Below are 20,126 nucleotides of genomic sequence, written 5' to 3' on the forward strand. Positions count from 1 at the left end.
TATGGTGTTTTAAGTTTGAGCATATCTGTAAATACATATTATGGATTTCTTTATTACTGACATACTAGGTTTATCTTCTGGTACATTGCTGGGTCATAGGATTATGCTGATGCATGTTGAGTGGGGCATTGGATCAGTACTTAGGTTTAAAATAGCCAAGGTCAAATTTATATGTTTCAGACACATCACCTTTCTCAAGAGGATTAAATATGTAACTCACCATTATGGTCAAATTCTAACTCTTGTCAGAAATTCATACAATAATGGACATAGAGTAATATAGCTCTTCTCACTTCAATTACTTAAAAGTGAAGGCAGAATAGTTTCCTAGATTGTAACTCTGAGTTGAAAAGAAAAGAAAAGAAAAGAAAAATACAGACTAGACGATGCTATTTTTGAAAAATGGGTAATAATCAGAAGAGTTAACTCTATTAATTGTGTCTCTCTCCCTTTTCTGATCTACTGTTGTTCATAGCAAAATACATTTTCCAAAATACACAACATACAATTAACCCTTGGAATTAGTTTTACTGCCAGTATGTTAGGTTTTTCTCTCTTATTAAAAATAAAATAAATAAAAGTGGATCTCCTTTCTGAGTTGTACATCTTCTACAAGAATACCGGGTATGGACTATTTTACTAGAGTTTAGAGAGAGCAAAACATTCTCTTAGTCTCTTTTTGGCTTCCAGTGAAACAATAATGCACCAACAAACCATTTAATAGTTCTAGTGAACAATTGCAATGCTAGCATTCAGAGCTATATAGAATAATGGAAAAACACCACGTCAGTGTCATTTTAATTTTCTTGTTAGGACTTTACAAAGGGTTAAACCCTTATTGAATCATTATTTGTCCCCCTTCCTCCTGGTCTTATTTTTCATTAGATTTATAAATTTAAAGTTTGAAATAAAATTATTTAGAGCTGCCTGACAGTGTATACTAAGATATTGCATGGGGAATCTGGGATTTCCTACATAAACTACAAAGCACAGCAGTTATCTGAGCTCTGGTGACAGCAATAGCAAGAGGAGAAAAATGTGAAAATACAATGAATGTCATATTATAGCACTGTATATAGCTTCTGGTGTCTAGGTGTAAGTCTGAAATACAAATATGTAGTAGTAGATTGTAGTACCATCCACAGACCCGCCAAGGCTGTTATACCTATATGTGCCTGGACACAAAGATTCAACTGCTCCTCCTTAGCCTGGACATCAAAACTTCCCCTCTACACTGGCATATTCCAGGGCCCTGACACACAGGTTAGGCCGGAACCCCTGGTGTAATTCAGTAGACCTAACAGAATGGACAGTTATTGTACATTCCTGCTGCACATAATCCTCTTGGCTTCCTGGTCCAAAGGTGCCATTGCCTTTATATACAATACATCTACCTCATTTTAAGAGTGCTTGTTGTGCTTTTTTCTATGGGTGCCATGCCAATGTCACATTCACAGTCTTTATGCTGTTTGATATATAATGAGGCTATAGTTTTTCTATAGTTAAAAGATTATGTATTCAGGGCAGGGTGGACTTATTCTGCAACAAGCTTCCTACTACTCTTGATGTACAGTATTTGTCCTCAGTAGGCATTTTTCATAAGTCACTCAAAGACAAAACCATCTAATTCTTTATCATAGAATCATAGATTCATAGGACTGGAAGGGACCTTGAGAGGTTATCTAGTCCAGTCCCCTGAACTCATGGCAGAACTAAGTATTATCTAGACCATCCCTGACAGGTGTTTGTCTAACCTGCTCTTAAAAATCTCCAGTGATGGAGATTCCACAACCTCTCTAGACAATTTATTCCAGTGCTTAACCACCCTGCCAGTTAGGAAGTTTTTCCTAATGTCCAATCTACACCTCCTTGCTGAAATTTAAGCCCACTGCTTCTTTTCCTATCCTCAGAGGTTACGACAAACAATTTTTCTTCCTCCTCTTTTAACAACCTTTTACGTACTTGAAAACTGTTATCATGTCCCCTCTGTCTTCTCTTCTCCAGACTAAACAAATAAATTTTTTAAAATCTTCCCTCACAGGTCATGTTTTCTAGACCTTTAATCATTTTTGTTGCTCTTCTCTGGACTTTCTCCAATTTCTCCACATCTTATCTGAAATTTGGCGCTCAGAACTGGACACAATACTCCAGTTAAGGCCTAATCAGCATGAAGTACAGTGGAAAAATTACTCCTCATGTCTTGCTTACAACACTCTTGCTAATATATCCTAGAATGATGTTTGCTTTGTTTGCAACAGTGTTACATTGTTGACTCTTATTTAGCTTGTGGTCCACTATGACCCCCTGATCTCTCTCCGCAGTACTCCTTTCTAGGCTGTCATTTCCCACTTTCTATGTGTGCAGCTGATTGTTCTTTCCTAAGTGGAGTACTTTGCATTTGTCCTTATTGAATTTCATCCTATTTATTTCTGACCATTTCTCCAGTTTGTCCAGATCATTTTGAATTATAATCCTATCCTCCAAAGCACTTGCAACCCCTCTCAGCTTGGTATAATCCACAAACTTTGTAAGTGTACTCTTTTTGCCATTATCTAAATCACTGCTGAAGATATTGAACAGAACCGGACCCAGAACTGATCCCTTCAGGACCCCTCTCATTATGCCCTTTCAGCATGACTGTGAGCCACTGATAACTACTTTCTGGGAATGGTTTTCCAACCAGTTATGCACCCACCTTATAGTAGCTCCATCTAGGTTGCATTTACCCAGTTTGTTTATGAGACGGTCATGCAAGACAGTAGCAAAAACTTTATTAAAGTCAAGATATACCCTGTTTACTGCTTCCCCCTATCCACAAAGCTTGTTACCCTGTCAAAGAAAGTTGACATGATTTGTTACTGACAAATCCATGCTGACTGTCACTTATCACCTTATTGTCTTCTAGATGTTTGCAAATTGATTGCTTAATTATTTGCTCCATTATCTTTCCCATACTGAACTTAAGCTGACTGGTCTGTAATTCCCTTGGTTGTCCTTATTTCCTTTTTTATAGATTGGCACTATGTTTTTCCTTTTCCAGTCTTCTGGAATATCACCCATCTTCCATGACTTTTCAAAGATAATTGCTAATGGATCAGATATCTCCTCAGTCAGCTCCTCGAGTATTCTAGGATGTATTTCATCAGGCCCTGGTGACCTGAAGACATCTAACTCGTCTAAGTAATTTTTAACTTATTCTTTCCCTATTTTAGCCTCTAATCCTACCTAATTTTCACTGGCATTCACTATGTTAGACATCCAATCACCACCAACCTTCTTGGTGAAAACAGAAACAAAGAAGTCATTAAGCATCTCTGCTATTTCCACATTTTCTGTTATTGTTTTTCCCCCTCCTTGAGTAACGGATCAACCCTGTCCTTGGTCTTCCTCTTGCTTCTAATGTATTTGTAGAATGTTTTCCTGTTACCCTTTATGTCTCTAGCTAGATTGATCTCATTTTGTGCTTTGGCCTTTCTACATTTTGTCCCTACATATTTGTGTTTGTTATATTTATCCTTTGTAATTTGACCTAGTTTCCACTTTTTGTAGGACTCTTAAGCCAGTGTGATCTCTTGCCATACTTCCTATCTTTCCTACGCAGTGGGATAGTTTGCTCTTGCACCTGTAATAATGTCTCTTTGAAAAACAGCCAACTGTCTGTAATTGTTCTTCTTCTTAGACTTGCTTCCCATGGGATCTTACCAACCAACTCCCTGAGTTTCCTAAAGTCTGCCTTCATGAAATCCATTGTCTTTATTTTGTTGTTCTCCCTCCTACCATTCTTTATAATCATGAACTCTATCATTTCATGGTCACTTTTCCCCAAGCTGCCTTCCACTTTCAAAGTCTCAACCAGTTCCTCCTTATTTGTCAAAATCAAATCTAGAATGGCCTCTCCCTTAATATCTTTCTTCACCTTCTGAAATAAAAAATTGTCTCCAATACATTGATCCAAAGGTGAAAATCTATGTATCACATGTTTCCCACGTCCTGATTTGCTCAATGGGAGTTGACGAATTTCAACACATCACTGGAGGAGGCTCTCAACATCCCTCCAAATTGTACATCAGTTGAACTAAGTTTTCTAGCGTAAAGTAAGCTTAATTAAAACCAAGTCAACAAAAATAATTTAGCACTTTAATGTTTGTAAGCTATATGTACTTTTTAATCATAGCAATTCATTATCTACCTACATGCAGATTAATTGGCTCACCTCATCCTTAGTGCACATCACAATTGTTTAAGGGGCCGTTTTGAATGACATCACTATCAGCAGTATTGTCTCTGATTTCTGGAATTCCCATTCCTGCACTAGACCAAGCTGAATGCTCTGAATTCTAATTTTATTTTATTTTTCTTTATTACAGTTTAAAGTGTTGCAGCTCATACTTCCTTATGATTGAGAATGTTATGGTTACTAGAACATAAAAGATTATGTATTTTTATTTTATTTTATGTAAATCCTTCTGAGGTTGTGTGATTTCTCTCTGGGGTATTAAATATGCCACTCTTCTTTTCCCCATCATTGAAACCTCACCCATATTACTTTTTGATTTGTCTTTTCCCCTTTTCTGAACAAAATGAGATGTCCCCCACACCTCTAGAGCCTCCTTACAATAGACCCATTAAGTACCAGAAGATTTCCTGTCTCTTGTGTGCTGGTGGTCTCATGCTCCTCATCAGAATTGCTGAGTCACTGGCCACACCTCCCTGCTGTGACATGTTGCTAACATCCATACCAGGTCCTAGCTACCCTTAGGCTGATCTCATGAGGAGACACATCTTCTCCCTGCTTGTTTCCAGCTGGGGGATGAGGGTCAGGAAATGGCAGCCGGCATGCTACTGACAATTCATGCCAGATGCACAATACAAAGTGCAGAGGTTTTCCAGTGTAGGGCCTGATTGTGATTCCCTTACTCCTATTAAGTTATACCTTACTTCAGAAGTACTCTCATCAGGGCCGGCTCCAGGGTTTTGGCCACCCCAAGCAGCCAAACAAACAGAAAAAAAAAAGCCGCGATCGCGATCTGCGGCGGCAATTCGGCGGGAGGTCCTTCGCTCCGAGCAGGAGTGAGGGACCGTCCGCTGAATTGCCGCTTAACAGCTGGATGTGTGGCCCCTCTCCGAAGAGGCTGCCCCAAGCACCTGCTTGGTAAGATGGTGCCTGGAGCAGGCCCTGACTCTCATTGACTTCAGTTATGACCTGGACTATTCAACATGGTAAGTAAGGATTCACCCCTCCTAAAAGTGCCACCATGACATAACTACTTGGGGCTAGAGACCTATTTTCTGCCTCCAGAGCAGCATCTACTATTAACCCCCGCCCCATCCCAAGGAAATTAATCAGCTTTCTATGGGTTAAAACTGCTACAGATGGAGAAAACAGGGGCATTGGCATTTTATACTTAGCCCAAGTTAAGATCACAGTTCAAATCAGCACAATGTATCTCTTTATGATTGTTCTCGAGAAGAAAACATGCTGTGTATAGTCAGTTTTGTTTTATAAAGAGAGAATTTATATTATAGACCTCAGAATAACTGAGAAGGGAGGAGGGAGATAAGCAGTAACTTTGTACTGAAAGCTGAAAGCTCAACTGTAGGAGGGGTTTTAATATTCCTGCGGTCATTTCATTCTTTTCAATGAGATGCTTAGATGATATTGTGAAATTCTCACTACTGGTTCACAGGCAGGTATGCGATGCATCAGAGTAATATTATAATTAAGTATTTTAGATATAAAGAGAGCCCCCTATGGGTAGAGTGAGAAGCTGAAAATGAGCTATGAATTTTTAGTCCAAGAAGATACTAGTTTCTATGGCCATAATTTCATAATGAAATATTTCCCCCATTAATAAATCATGATAGCAGTAAATGGAGTGCTGCTCTTAATGAAAGGTAATTGAGAGGCATATGTCAGATTCTTTGATTGTCTTTTCTTCCTAATTGTTAAATGTATGTTGACTAAAATGCTAACTAATACCAGGTCTTCTTATCCAGCTTCCATTAATGTGATCCTTATTAGCCTGATTATTTGCAATACATTTTATGCTGAGAAACTGTGACTGTCAATCTTGTCTTAGACAGCTTTACAGTATATTGCTTGAGAAGTTTGTAACATTATACCTTAGTCTGAAAAAGATATAACTTCTGTTTAACTTTAATATCTGTATACTGTGGCTTGCACAATAAACTAAAGCAGAGTAGATGAACAGTTTTATTATACTTTAAATATTATAATAATGACTGATTTCAGAGTGGTAGCCGTGTTAGTCTGTATCAGCAAAAAGAACGAGGAGTACTTGTGGCACCTTAGAAACTAACAAATTTATTTGGACATAAGCTTTCGTGGGCTAAAACAGTAGGAAGATATATATACACAGAGTTGGGTAACAAAGATTAAATACACGATAAATGTTAGTCATCATGAAAACATTACTTGCTTGACTGGATTGGATTGCAGAATACTTTGGAAACTACCTGCAAAAGATGGTGAATTAAAATGCTTGTAATATGGCTATCAAATATTGCAGTACATTGTATTGTCTATGGTTCCTGGAAAGAAGTCTACTGACTCTTTCTGCTGATTCAGCAGAATTGTGCTGACACGCAGTTTTATTTATTGTTGTACAGCTAGTCAGAGTCAGACAACAATGATTTTTTTTCTAGCAATATTTTTAGCACCAGCATTTGCCAAACAAATGTGTATCTCCTTATACTGCTATGACAACATTTTCCTTCGTTTGAGATGTTTCTGAATGGCATATGATTTGTGATTTTTTTTTTGTTCAGTTTTAGAATTTGCAGCCCTGTTTTGGTATCTCAAATTATTTCCACAACAACACTCTTTAAAAAAAATGTACTGATTATCTGTGCAACTAACAATACTTGCTGGTACAGACTTAACATTATAAGTACAAGTCTGTAATGGCACAGATTTAACAATATTTTATATCAGACATATCATGCATACAGTCTAGGATGCTTCACTATATACATTGTAAACTTTACTGTTACAATTACAGGGTAGTCATAAACAAATGTAGTTTCTGGTAATTATAACTACAGTCCCAAGGTGACATAAAATGCTCCTGCATTTACAGAGGGCCGAAACACACTGGAAATGTTGTGTACTTACTGTGCATCAGGGCAGATGGCAGAATATCATGGTGGGGAGACTCTGTATTTTCCCAGCTGCTCCCTTTGTTGGATCTACTTACTGGAAGGATCTACTTACTGGAAGGCCAAGGGAATGCACTGGTATAATCAATGGGACCATGCATGTATTGACACATAAACTCCGTTACGGGGAGGACAGCAAAGATTAAAAAAGCTAAATATGTGTGAGTTGGCTAAGCGCAAACTAATTATTATTTATGTATTTTTATAGCCTAACATATTTGTAGGTGCTGCACAGAGAACACATGCCCTGCCCTGAGAGCTCACAATGTAAATGATAGATTTACCAGACAAATGAGGATATCCTGTAGATTAGCAATGGGAATAAGGAGGAAGGACATGGGTTACTGAAGTAAGAATACATAGTTACTCAGTTTAGGCTAGCATCCATTTTAGTTGTTTGAAGCAGTTTTGTTTTATGTGTGTGTGTATGTGTGTGTGTATGTATGTACATAAACACACACATTTAAAATTGGACTGGGACAAACACTAGAAAATTTACTGTAGGGATTTAGAACAATCCTTCTCTAACAAGGGAGTAGACTAGATGATCCTGTCAACTAGATGATCCTTCTCCATCTCTAATTTATACGGTTTTAGAAATCCAGTGTATTGACAGCAAACCTTGTATGCCTAGCAGCACATGTGAAACTCACCACATTAAGAGAAATTAATGTGAGGTAGTTATATTCAGATAACCAGCAGGTAGGAGCTCCATTCACATTCTGGAGGATCCTAATATATGTGTATGTGTGGATCTCATCGATCTGTTTTTGTCAGATATTGTCATCATATTGTCAACCTAGTTTGCCCTGTGACTGTGATTTGACCATGTATTTGTATTTATATTTACTCTTGTAGTCTATTCATGATTAGGGTGACCAGATAGCAAGTGTGAAAAATAAGGATGGGGGTGGGGGTAATAGGTGCCTATATAAGACAAAGCTCTGAATATTGGGACTGTCCCCTATAAAATTGGGACATCTGGTCACCCTAGACATGGTAGAGCCCAAAGCATTGGGAAATCTTTGGAAAAGTTGTCTACAACTATGCATCCTTATTCTCTGCTTTCATTATACCTGAGGAATGAACAAGGTGTAATTCAAGATGCTTAAATTTTCTTTTTTTCATAAAATCTGACAGCCCAATTAAAATAGTTTGGATTAAAATTCTCTGGAAGGCAGTTTTTTTCTCAATTTACAATAAAAGTGGTTTATCCTTCAATCCATAACATTAAAAAAAAAGTTTAACTGCAGCTTTGCTAAGAATTGGATTGCTCTCTATAATTCTGTTTATTTTTAGAAGTATTATCTCCAAAACAAGCTGAAGCTATTTGTTAATTTTCCAGCGTAATCTCCAGGATAAACAGAGGATTTTGTCAGATGCTGTGGACTATTTATCAGCAAGGATCAGCCTGTGTTGCAGTCACATAAATTTCATTTGATAAGGGAAACTGGCAGATGCAGCCTTATGTTAAGTATAGAATAAGATATTTCCTCTTGATGGTGGTACAGGTTGCTTGGTTTTATCTCTAAAGTGGCAAGATATTGTTGTGCTCATCGGTACAGATTAGTTGCTGACATTGCTTGACAAAAAGAAATGAGTCTAATACAACTGAAGGGCATGATACCAGGAAAAGACTAATGCTAAAATGTGTAACCTAACCCTTTAGTTGTCTTAACACTGGTTTTAGGCTTTAAAGTTAAGAGAAGCTGAGACAGATGAGTTTGTCCTTGGAAAAAATGATCTGGCCCCTTCCCTGAGTCCTCACACTGAATCTATATGTGTTGCTCTAAGCATTACTGAGCGCCTACCGTAATTCTGCTTCTGCACTAGAAGACCATGTCAGATTCAAAGCTAAAACTCTCAGTTGTGCATTGTAACTTACTCATATAGCCTATGAAAGGTTTAAAGCAATCTAATGCTAGCCTAGGACATGAACCGAAAGCATCAAGGTTTGTGGTCACATAAGTTAAGGTTTGATTTGCCAATCTTTAACCTCTGTTGCTTGATGTGGACTCTTCTGGGCTACCCAAGAGCCTGAGGGAGGAAGGCCTGAACAACTGAGTAAGAATAAGGCCCAGGTTTTCAAAAGGGACTAATGATATTGGATGCCTCCATTTTTTGGTGCCCAACTTGACACACCTTAAAAGGACATGATTTTATGAGGTGCTGAGCACTTGCCCTCTGAAAATCAGGCCCTTTTCATGTGTTTCCAATTGGGCCCCCCCAGTATCACTAATTATTTTTAAAAATAGATTTGCCTTTGTTGCTCTTCCTCTGTTTTACTTTCCTTTAGCTTCTCCATCTTCCTCCCCTGCTGCCTCCTCCACTGTCTTTTCTTTCTATCTCCTTCCCTCTTGCTTCTGTCTTGCTAATTCCCCTGGCCTCCACCCCTTTGTCTGCCTGTTCTACTTAGCTCTTACTTCTTGGCTCTTCTCCTCAATTTCATCCTCAGGGCTAGTATTTGGAGGAGAAATATTTCATCCCGGATCAGGCTGACCTAAACCCATTGATAGCTTCCTTTTAATTTAGACTTAAATACTGCTTGTGTGTATCTATGTAATTTTCCCAGAGAAAGTAGCATTGCATAAATGGGATCCAAAACTGTTAAGAATACCTGTGATGATACATTAATCCAGAAGGCTGGGTTTTGTACCTAATTTAAGGGAATTACATACTTTAATCAATGCTTTATTTGTTTCAAGTTTTACATGCTCGGCCTCTGGACAACGATGAAGCAGAATTGAAAGTCTTTATAAATGACCAGTGGGAAACTCAAGCAAAAGTAAGTGCTGCCTGTTCATTTAAAGTTTTATTACAACTTAACAATGTGAAGTGCACCACTCCTCTTCCATATTGCCATTAAAGCCATAAATCACTGCAACGCATTAAGAATGGCATAGCTGATTACTGAATGTCCCACTGAAAAAAGTTGATGGCAAGGAACCACTTCCCTACAAAGCACAGCTGGCTCTTTATTTAAGCAGCACAGTCTAACACATTTTAATTTGTCTCAGACTTTGCAGGCAGTCCCCCTAACAGCTTCTGCATACAAATTTAAAGCGGTGACCAGATAAAATATTGAATAAAAGAGAGACCCCAACTGCGATTTGGAAAGTAGTGATTTGTTTTCAAAACATATTTTATATAGTCACTTTTTTTGTTAGGTATCATATGGAATCTTCTACTATGGTGATTGATAGTGATTTGCTAGTAGGAAAGTAAGTGAAGGAAATCCTCCCCCAAACTCACTGTCTTGTTTTGCTTCTTCTAGACACTTATATTTAGAGTGTGAACAGTCTGGTGTAGCTATACCTGGAGGGGAGTGCGCAAGGAGCCTGCCTCCCCATTTGCACCATTGCAAAGAGCCTGGGCATAACCTGAGCAGGGACAGTTGGGTTTAGATGAGGCCAGAGCTGGCCTGTGGTATATCAAGGACTGTGTCCTACTTGCAGGCTACAGCACTCTGTAGGGAAGAGTGCAACCTAGCCAGTCTGTAGTCCGCCAGCCTATAGTGAGGTGTGATGAGTTGTGCCTCTCTGCATTAGGGAGCAGCCTGCTTTGCTCTCTCTGTTTTTGGGTCTTGTGTGTTATCATTCTGTGTACTAAGAAATAAAATAGTGTTATGTTTCAGCAAGAGTGTTTTATGTTTTTATCTAACTACTTAGTTTGTGTGTTGTGAAACATAGCATAGAGGTGAGGACGGAGCTGGCCCAGTGCAGAGACTGCATACCCTTCAAATGAAGTCCTAGGAGGAATTCTGACTGAGTCAGCAAGAATTCTTCGGAGGCACCTGCTGCAGTCAGTGCCACCTTACCTAATCATAGAATCATAGAATATCAGGGTTGGAAGGGACCTCAGGAGGTCATCTAGTCCAACCCTCTGCTCAAAGCAAGACCTAATCCCAACTAAATCATCCCAGCGAGGGCTTTGTCAAGCCTGACCTTAAAAACCTCAAAGGAAGGCGATTCCACCATCTCCCTAGGTAACCCATTCCAGTGCTTCACCACCTTCTTAGTGAAAAAGTTTTTCCTAATATCCAATCTAAACCTCCCCCACTGCAACTTGAGACCATTACTCCTTGTTCTGTCATCTGGTACCAGTGAGAACAGTCTAGATCCATCCTCTTTGGAACCCCTTTCAGGTAGTTGAAAGCAGCTATCAAATCCCCCCTCATTCTTCTCTTCTGCAGACTAAACAATCCCAGTTCCCTCAGCCTCTCCTCATAAGTCATGTGCTCCAGCCCCCTAATCATTTTTGTTGCCCTCCGCTGGACTCCTTCCAATTTTTCCACATCCTTCTTGTAGTGTGGGGCCCAAAACTGGACACAGTACTCCAGGTGAGGCCTCACCAATGTCGAATAGAGGGGAATGATCACATCCCTCAATCTGCTGGCAATGCCCCTACTTATGCAGCCCAAAATGCCGTTAGCCTTCTTGCTAACAAGAGCACACTGTTGACTCATATCCAGCTTCTCATCCACCGTAACCCCTAGATCCTTTTGTCTCACATGCCATGGCTCAAACTCTTTATTGTGGGTGCATCAGGCTTCAGCACTGGCAAGGCAAGAGCCAAACAGTAAGTTCTTCAGTACCCTTCATGAAGATTTGCTGTCCTTTCCCTACTTCTTGTATGCTTGATGAATCATGCGATATAACTTGCTTGTCCTTATGTTCTGTTCTGTGCTTGGTGATAAGGTAACATTGGGCTCCAATGATGAAATGCAGATTCCAACTCCAGATCACATCTCATCCAAGCCCCATTTGACAGCATCAAACTCCACCAAACTGAGCAAACTCCAGCTGCTTCACTAGAGGAAAGAGAAGAAGTTCACAGCTAAGCACAGGTCTTCCCAGGTAGGGCTCTGATGAGGCTATTGTTTTCCCTTACAACTCTTTTGTGAAGGGATACCACAGCTCCACCCTTCCTATTACCAAAAGCCTCAGGTGAATCTCAGATAAATCACAGTTTGATCAAGGGGATGCTGCATTTTTTTTGTATTTGAGGTCTACACCAATATGACCGCCAACCAATGGATTGTGGAAACATTTATTCTGGTGATCAGAATGCATTCTATCACATTGCTCCACCCTCCCATCCCAAATAGACAAGACACAAGGTCTCCTGAATACAGTCCAAATGCTGCTGTTCCTGTTTCTTATGGTTCAGCCTTAATTCCCTTATTTTATGTTTAATAGGTATATCTTCATATATAAATATATAATATATATATCCCTGTTTCATAGAACTGGAAGGGACCCTGAAAGGTCATTGAGTCCAGCCCCCTGCCTTCACTAGCAGGACCAAATACTGATGTTTTGCCCCAGATCCCTAAGTGGCCCCCTCAAGGATTGAACTCACAACATGCACCTTCCCTTTTATTCTGCAGCTTTTTATGTCTTAGTGGTAGATTCATTGATTTCTGGAGGGATTCTAATTTGAGAGCAGGACAATTTTGTCTTACCTGCATGCTAGTGGTCTAAAAGGATCCATCTGCCAATTTGTGGCTACCCTACCACTTTTCTGTAAATGTGTTAGTTCTCATCTTAGCTTTGCAAGCATCCCCAGAGTCATTGGTGCCTGTTGCTGCCAGGAAGGGGGTGTCCTTGGTCACCAAAGCAAATCTACCTGAGACTGTCCCCTTCCTTTTAAATGACTAGGATCAAACACAAATGGAGCATTAGAGGGATTCTGTTGAGAACACCAATGTACAGGCATGACAACAATGCCCTTTCCACTCAAGTAAATAGAATCACCTGATCTTATAATCAAAGTTAATCTGTTTTTATTTGCTTATGTATATATCCTCTCTTATCCTTTCTAAAAGATTAAAGAAATTCTTGACTGTGACAAATTGACATTGATACTCCATTTGCAATTATTTTCTCTCTATAATATACAGTGTCTTCCTCTGCATTTCCTTTTCCTTCCTGTCACAGTTATAATAATTATATGTATAATCCTGGATGTAGACACTTTCCTCACACAGCTATGTTGCATTCTGTACCCCATAAATGAAATATATAACAAAAAAATCAGTATGTTTTCTAAAAATTCAACTACCCTGCCAAAACAAACTTCCCAATAAAATATCCCCCAAGAACTCTATCCATAGCGGATAAATTATTGCACTTTGTAGTGTTCTTTCACATGCTATGTGCTAGTAATACATACTTGTTCCTTTTAAGTTGTCTTAAGTCAGTCAACCTTTCCAGAATACTATACCCCTTTCAGGAGTCTGATTTGTCTTGGATATTCCCAAGTTACACCTCTCTTAAAAACTACTTGTTTACAACATCAGACATAAAAATTCAAAAGTGTCACAGCACACTATTACTGAAAAGTTGCTTTCTTTCTCATTTTACCAGATAATTATAAAACAAATCAATTGGAATATGAATATTGTACTTACATTTCAGTGTATTGTATATAGAGCAGTATAAACAAGTCATTGTCAGTATGAAATTTTAGTTTGTACTGACTTTGCTAGTGCTTTTTATGCAGCCTGTTGTAAAACTAGGCAAATATCTAGATGAGTTGATGTACCCCCGGGAAGACCTCTGTGTACCCCCAGGGGTATGTGTACCCCTGGTTGAGAACCACTGTCTTAAGTAATACAGGATGAAAGTAATGATGAAAATAAGATAAAAACAGTATAGACTCTAAATTATTCACAAAAACACTAGCTATGAGACTTGAAAATATTCTTCCCGGTTCAGTACATCCAAACAAAGTGGAATTTATTGCAAGAAGATACTTAAATAAAATCATGATATTCTCTCTGATCTTCATGAATATCAACCTGCAGACAACTACCAAATAGTTGCTATTCCATTTAATGCCAGAAAGGACTTTGACAGCGTAAGGTAGGATTATCTTTTTTTAATGCCCTAGATAAATTTGGATTCAGAAACAAATTCTGTAAATGGATTAAATTCTTAGTGCCAGAAGCATGGCTTACTGGTCTAAGCATCAGGATTGAAATACCCATATTCCTTAGAACCACAGCTTTGAAGTCTTTGCTGGGATCACTCTTCACTTCTTCCTTTTAAGATATGTACATTAAGTTTCAGTCATTTTACCTTGGGGTTGGAGTTTGTGTGTGTGTGTATATGTGTGTTTTCTGAGTGAGACCTGAAAAGCTAAGGTCCTGCTACATGGGCACTGAAGATCCCCCTCACCACCAATATTAAAGATTCCCCGGGATTCTAACCATTGTCCCTAATCAATATGTCCCTTCTCCCGCTACTACCACCAGCCTGTCCTCTGCCTTCCTTCTTATAGGTGGCTGAATTTTGGCAGTGGATGAAGTGATTCTAGTGGGAGACTCTGAGAGGGGCCAAGCAAATGCAACTCTCAGTGAGCATTTAGGATCAACGCTGTCCTGTCTTTCTGTAAAGTTACCTATTAGAAGCCTCAGAAGATCTCACTGACTGGCCTTCTGCTAAATTGTTGAACTTTCCTAATTATTACGATTCCCTTGTCCATAGCGCAGGTAGCTGAAAAGCAATGCCCCAATGTTAGAAACTTGCCTTCCCTCAGCACATCTTAGGATCAGATTCATGCATTGTCGAGTGCTTTGCAGTCCAGGATGGTTAAAAATGCTGCATAAAGGCAATTGGTCTACTATTGCATTAGTACTCCACCTATTATAAAGTAAAAGTGTACAGGTTCTTGAATGAGATTCCTGGGCAGTTGTTCTCCTTTTATACTCCATCATAACTCCAGACATAAGGAATTTGTGGGAGCTGATGATGCTTAATCAAGTAACCTAACACTTCCTGGTCTACTATTTCTGTGCACAATCACTGCCGATTCCAAGTGAAAGACAGTGAAATGCTAATTGGCACCTATTAATCAATTTAAGTATTTACAAATACTGGGAAAACACATTCCTTCCAAAAAAAGAGAGAAATAGGAACCCCTTTCCCGCCAAAATGGCTGAAAATGACCTATAAAGCAAAGATATAAAGAAAATCTTTATCTCTTGCTCAAAAGATCAAAGAAATAGGAAGATATTCTGCTTATAGAAGAACTGAATAGCCGCCACTGCCAAATTAGGGATTGGTGTGTGCATTCTTTCAACTTTACTTAAAAACAAAGAGAAAATGTAATTCGACTAGGGTAGGTGGGAAGAGAGCAGTGCAGAAAGAAAGGGAATATGGGAAGGAAAGTTATGTAGCAGCGAGGCATTGCTTTTCTGGTTTATCTATGCTGTTGGTAAGGGAAGCATAATTATTTGCCCTGTTCCCCTTGGTAAAGGAGAAAATTGAGCAGAAGGTAAGAGTTCTTTTGAGCTCTCTGATGGACACTGTTCTACAGCCAAAATGCTTCTGAAATAAATGTAGTCAAACTTTACTAATTCTGGGTCACTGAGAATGAAAATGATGCTTAAAATTGTTGATTGGCTCTAGTTTTCAAGATATGCTATTGGGTCAGTATATACGATCCTTGACTTGGGAATGGCGGAGGATAAGTGAGTTATAAAGGGAAGGGATCTCAATTTAAACCAGAAATGACTAAAATACATCTTTGACTGGGTTTATGAATAAATCTATGACTGGGTTTGGACAGTACTTGCTTTTTAGGCAAAACAATGAATGATGCAATCTGAAGCTGGTATTGCGTCATACATGATATGAATTGCATCATGTTATTCCTAGAAGTCATGGATGATGCAATCATAACAAAGCTTACATCACTCTGCTGAACAAATTGCCCTATATCCGCTCTAGAAATCATAGTGTCGTGCTCTCTTATTTGTCAGTGTTTGAGTTTGCAAAGGGACACATTTCTGTTTAGCCAAAGTGAGCAGAGATGCCTCGTACTTGTGTGAACAGTGCAGATAACTTCTGCTATGTTTGTGGTGAAGTGACTTTTGCATCACAAAAGTGCAGAAAACCACTATGGTTAAGAAAGCCTATCACCTTTATTTTGGCTACAAAATTGGAGATCAGGACAAGAGGTGGGCCCCACACATATGCTGCAACACTTGTGCAACAAATCTTCGCCAGTGGTTGAACAGGAAAAGGAAATCTATGCCTTTTGCAGTGCCAATGATTTGGAGAGAGCCAACAGATCATACCAGCAATTGTTACTTCTGCATGGTGCCTCCAGTTGGGAAAGGTGTGTCAAAGAAGAAAAAGTGGACTGTGCATTATCCAAACATTCCATCAGCTATACGCCCAGTACCCCACGGAGAAGGACTGCCGGTTCCTGATGCACCAGAATCATTCTCACTTGAGTCAGACAAGGAAGGGGAAGAGGATGAAACTTCTGGTCCTGAACCATCAATGTCACAGGACCCACATTTTCTCCCATCCTCTTCCTCTGAACCACACCTCATAACACAAGGTGAACTGAATGTCCTTGTTAGGGATTTGGAACTACCCAAGAGTAAGGCAGAGCTGTTGGGCTCCAGACTACAGCAGTGGAATCTCCTGGCAGGTGATGTCAGGGTTTCCATGTTCCGTGACCGTCAAAAGGATCTTGTCCCATTCTTCTTCATGGAAGGTGATCTTGTAGCCTGCAACAACATCGATGGTGTGATGGCAGCCCTCGACATCGTTCACAATCCAAATGAGTGGAGACTGTTCATTGATTCATCGAAGACGAGTCTTAAAGCTGTTTTACTGCATAATGGCAATGTTTTGCCATCAATTCCAGTTGGTCATGCAGTCCATATGAAGGAAACCCATGACAACATGAAAAAACTTTTGAGGTGCATAAACTATGACCAACATCAGTGGCAGCTTTGTGGCGCTTTGAAGGTTGTTGCTCTCTTGCTTGGTCTGCAGACTGGATACACAAAGTACTGCTGTTTTCTCTGCGAAAGGGATAGTCGTGCAAGAGATTCCCACTACATCAAGAAAGATTGGCCACTCCAACAGTCATTGGAGCCTGGGAGGAAAAGTGTTCAGCATCCACCACCTGTTGAATCAAGGAAGATTTTGTTCCCACCCTTACACATCAAGCTGGGTCTGATGAAGTACTTTGTCAAGGCCATTGACAAAACACAAGCAGCTTTCAAGTACCTCTGTGGAAAATTTCCAAGGTTAAGTGAAGCTAAGATAAAGGAAGGTATCTTTGTTGGTCCTCAGATTTGTGAACTTCTTCGAATGATGCATTTGACCGTGCACTGCGTGGCAAGGAAAAGACGGCATGGAAAGCCTTCCAGTTAGTGGCAATAAATTTTCTCAGAAACAACAAGGCAGACAACTACAGCTTGTTGGTGGAAAACCTCCTCAAGGCATACAAAAGCCTTGGTTGCAACATGTCACTAAAGATACATTTTTTGCACTCTCATCTAGATTTTTTTCCACCGAACTGCGGAGCAGTGAGCGACGAGCACGGCGAGCGATTTCACCAGGCCATTGCAACAATGGAGAAATGCTATCAGGTCAAATGGAGCCCATCAATGCTTGTAGACTATTGCTGGACAGTGACAAGAGATGCTCCATTTAATGAATACAAGAGACAAGCCAAGAAGCGCTGAGTAGACACTGAATAGGACTAAACTATGTAGAGAATAGTTTTTTGCCTTTTGTTTCATAATACATTTTATTTATATAACCCTATTGCTGATTTTTAAAGTGTTACATAAACAGGACAGGTGAAATATTATCATGTAAAGCAACCACAAACACATGAAAAGACCTAGGTTTACAATTTATTATTAAAACTGTACTATCTACACAATATGCATAGACATAAAATGTAAAAACTTAAATATCTTAGAAACAGTAGCCAATCAGTTGTTTTAATTGTCATATTTGAATTCAGCACATCAAAATACATAATAAATAGCACATTTTATCTCTGAAGCAGATGACTTCTCAAAAATTGTAGACCAGTGTGGATGGCTCTTCAGATGGCAAGACAGAACAACATAATTCCTAAACACTCAAATGGGGCCGGATTCATCATTCCTGTGGCCCATTTACATTGGATTTGCCAGCTCCAAGCAACTGTTTTTTTTTTAAAGTGTAAAGCACGTTAAGGAGTACTACTCATGTAGGCACCAAGCACAGAGATGTGCACCCCAAGGCAGCCCCAGGACAGGGGCTGTTTGGGGGCTGGCTGTATGACTGGGACACTCATACTCTATGTACTCCCTAGCTGTGTACAGCCCATAGAGACCATGGCAGTTTGGATACAATTCAAGGCAGCCTTCAGAGCTGCCCTCAGCTTGTGTCAGTGGCCAACCCAGACCTCAGCAGCCTAAAGTCAGGGAGGTACAACCAAAAGCCACAATCTTTGTAGGAGCAAGCCTAAGTTTGGCTGCCTGTGGATTAGAGGGCCAAGATCAATGCAAGCATGACACAGCGGATTTTAAGAAATTTAATAAAAATGAACAATAAATGCTGCATAACCCATAGATGAACGTTGATGGTTCTGTATAATTATGCTACTCATGCACAAGCTAGTCTTTGTGATGTCATGCTAATTTTGCCTGCCACCAAGCACTAGTCATTTATACAGAAGATCAATGACTCATGAAAAGGTTATGTGGGTGAATTTAACCCCCAGTAACCACAGACTTGAGGAAGGCCGATGTTGGCTTACTCCTCCGTGGCAATTAGCTGACAGTAGATCATTTTGCTTGACATTATCAAGAGGTTGTTGGGGGTTTGGTTCAGTTGATTTAGCCTATTATTATTACAGTTACTATAAAAATAGATTTATTGATTGAGGAGCCTCCCCCATCATTTATGGAAGTGCTGAGAAAGTGCAACCACTGGAAGTTTCTCTCTCAAATATAATTAAACAGGTATGTGAACACTGTCAAGGAGGCTGAGAGCACAGGAAATGTTATGGATGCGGATGTTGGTTGTACAGTCAAACTGACGAAAGAGGAATGTTGAGAAAGGGAGTATGGATCTGATGTCCCCATCACTTAATGCACATTCTTATTTGGGCAACATAAGAAACTGCATTAACTTAAGGGGGAAAAGTGACAGTTTGCTTTTATGCTTCAGACAGTCACATACATCATTTGCCAGGTCTTCATCAGAAAAATGCCCGGAATGAGTCACATGACAAATGGAAATGCCTTGTGAGAGCAATTCTTAATGCTGCTGTCTGTGGACTTATCTTATGGATAAAACCGTGTGTGTTTTGAAAACCACATCCATGCTCATAATGAAATGATAGAGGTCAAATCCTGCAGTCTTAATCAGTGTAAACTTGGATTAACTTCAGTGGCTGTGTTTCCTGAGTAAGGAGAGTAGAATTATGCTCTTAGTGAAGCCTTGCTATGAAAAAAAAACCCTTCATTTTGATAAACTGTTCATACAGATCCTACTTCTATGCTGCACTTTATAGGTAAATAAGAAGACAGAATCCTAACCCCTCCCCCCCAAATCTGACAGTTGAAACCATATAAAATTGAGCAGGGACAAAGATGAGTAGAACGGCAGCAGCAACAAAAAAGTGGGAGGGGGAAGGCGTAACTATAAGTTTCTGATATGTACATTGATATTTCTACTTTACTCTTTTAATACTTTTAAAATGTGATCCTGGGTGAGAAAAGTGAATTGCCATAGAGTGGAGGTTGATAATAGGAAACCAGCCCAAGGAAATGAGTTTGACTTAGGGAAGAGAGAGTATGCCTGGCAAACAGGGGGATGGAGCACAGGAAGTAATTCTATTGTTGAAATCATAAATTGAACTTTTGCAAAACAAATGGCCAGTCCTCAATATACACACACCAAGCAGCACTCTCCTCACTGACCTGTCCCCCTCTCGCCATCCCTTCATAATTCCATGGTCCTCCTCTCTTCCCTGGTTCCAGACACTAGTGTAATATTTGTCACATCATGCTTGCCTACTACTAGATACCTTTTTCATTTGACATTATTTCTGTTGCTTCTTTCTCTTGTGTTGCGTTTTTTAAAACCAGCCGAGATACTCAAAGCAGGAATTACCAGAAGTGGCAGTTAGATCTG

The sequence above is a fragment of the Malaclemys terrapin genome, chromosome 2 (assembly GCF_027887155.1).
Source record: "Malaclemys terrapin pileata isolate rMalTer1 chromosome 2, rMalTer1.hap1, whole genome shotgun sequence".
Lineage (NCBI taxonomy): Eukaryota > Metazoa > Chordata > Testudines > Emydidae > Malaclemys > Malaclemys terrapin.